Genomic DNA, 2,240 nt, shown 5'->3' with positions numbered 1-2,240 from the left:
AGGAAACATGATGATTCATGACAGCACTTCCATCTGCATGGCTAGCACATGTTTTTTCCACCTCACCACAAATCATGCAGCAATTAAAGACGGCTCGGCTGAAACTCACGAACTCTTGTTCATCTACACTTTCCACATCCTCAACTGAAGTGTGCACAATCGGTTAACCTATCATCCTCCACTGAGTTTTTCTACCTATTTTCGAAATTCTCCTGCATATCGGGCTCGCTCAAAGGAAGAATAACATTCTACAAGAAACGGGGGGTCTTCTACAGGAAGTATGGCACAACATTCTGGAGCAGAGAAGCCCAGACTTTTCTTCATCGAGTTTGGAGTTTTGAGAGAGGTGGGCTTGGAAAAAACACTCTTCCATGCAATCAACGAATTGAAAGAATTGGTGGAACACAAAATTCAAGGATACTCTAGGTACCCTTTAGAACTAAAAAAGGAGTTCTGCAGAAATGGGTTTCTCGATTTGATGTGTGGCCTTACTTGGAGAGAATTTCAGAGGATATATTAAATGAAGTAACGGCAAAGCTAAAAGGTTAACCTGACCTGATCATTGGCAATTATAGTGATGGAAATTTAGTTGCATCTCTGATTTCACATAGACAAGGAATCACTCAGTGCAACATAGCCCATGCTTTGAAGACCAAATACCCAGATTCAAACATATACTGGAAAAAATATGAAGGAAAATACCATTTCTCTTGCCAGTTTACTGCAGATCTAATTGCAATGAATCATGCAGATTTTATTATCACTAGCACATATCAAGAGATTGCTGGAAGCAAGGATACTGTTGGACAGTATGAGAGCCACACTGCTTTCACCCTTCCTGGTCTTTATCGTGTGGTTCATGGAATTGATGTTTTTGATCCCAAATTCAACATTGTTTCTCCTGGAGCAGACATGCAGATTTATTTCCCTTATACAGAGAAGCAGCATTGTCTTACTGCTTTACATGGTTCAATTGAGGAACTCTTGTTCAATCCTAAACAGACAGCTAAACACATGTGTATTTTGAATGACCGTAAAATTCCCATTATGTTTTCTATGGCAAGACTCGATAGAGTGAAGAACATGACAGGACTAGTTGAATGGTTTGCAAAGAACAAACACTTGAGGGATACTGTCCTCCACGTTTTGGGGGGGAAACCATATACAGAATTCCCATTCTGATCAGTGCACAAGCCAAAACAGAGTGTGAGGAAGAAAGATATTGAGGCAGAGAAGAAAACTAAGGGTAAGGAATCTAAGGGAAAGAAAACCTAGGGCAAACCATCACAGGAAAAGCCATAGGAAAAGCAAGAGGAAAAGCAAGAAAGGAAAAGAAGGAAGAAACAGAGAGAAAAAAAAACAAGCTTAATCCCTGGAAATTTTTGCAGGTTGCAGGAACACAATGTGGAAAGGGGCCTCCCAACACAAGAAGAAGGGTCCCTACCAAGTTCCCAGGCATCCTCACATCCATCCCCTCCATGAACACTCACTTTTTCAGGGTTCGGACATAATCTAGTCATGGTTCAACCTTCTACAGGAAGCTACAGGACTTTCTACAGGAAGTTCTGTGTTTCTACCAGAAACATCCTATAGAGCCTTTGGGCAGGCCAGAATCGATTATGGAGAGAGATTTGAAGCTTGAAGTTTGTTGAGAAGGCATGCAACCACTCTTTTCTTCCATCCTCCACTAGTTTCATCTCCTTTCACCACCATTGCCACCATCTGATTGAATATACTTGCACAATCATACCAAAGCTGAGAATTCTCTAGGAAAAGGAGCAGGCAGTGGGAAGAATCAGAGAGAAAAACATGGTTTCATGACTGAGAAAGAGGACATCACTTCAAAAGCTTGGCATGACAGGGAGGCCACCAAGGCCATCAAAGATGAGGAGATAGATTGGTTGCTCAGAGGATGAGCAACACTTTCAGTAGGGGGGCGATGATGAGCCCCAAAAATGGACAATTATATGGGCTCATTCAACCTCCTAATTTGACTTAATCCACCATTCTCATTATTTTATTACATGTTTTTTATTATATTTATGCTAATAGAGTGAATTGGGTTAGTCATTATGCCAACAAGTCTAATGTGTGCTTTGTGTAGTCTTTTTGGTCAATTTGGAGACAAAATCAAAGGGTTTAATGAGCACTTGGAAGCCAAATTCATGGGAGAAAAAGGGAGAGGATTTGTAGGAAGGTGTCCCCTTCATTTATGGGCCCTTTCCTTGAATTCTCCACCA

General features: G+C 41.1%; 1 pseudogene; it reads left to right on the top strand.

Moving 5' to 3' along the window:
- Positions 1–280: 280 nt before the first annotated feature.
- LOC149155388 (sucrose synthase 1 pseudogene) lies at positions 281–1,182 on the top strand (annotated as a pseudogene).
- The last annotated feature ends 1,058 nt before the right edge of the window (positions 1,183–2,240 follow it).

The sequence above is a fragment of the Pinus tabuliformis genome, chromosome 9 (genome assembly GCF_031772625.1).
Source record: "Pinus tabuliformis cultivar Carrire ecotype Pingquan chromosome 9, CPIR1, whole genome shotgun sequence".
In the NCBI taxonomy this organism is placed as follows: domain Eukaryota; kingdom Viridiplantae; phylum Streptophyta; class Pinopsida; order Pinales; family Pinaceae; genus Pinus; species Pinus tabuliformis.
Note: the sequence above shows the minus strand (reverse complement) of the source record. Positions and strands in the feature narration are given on the sequence as shown.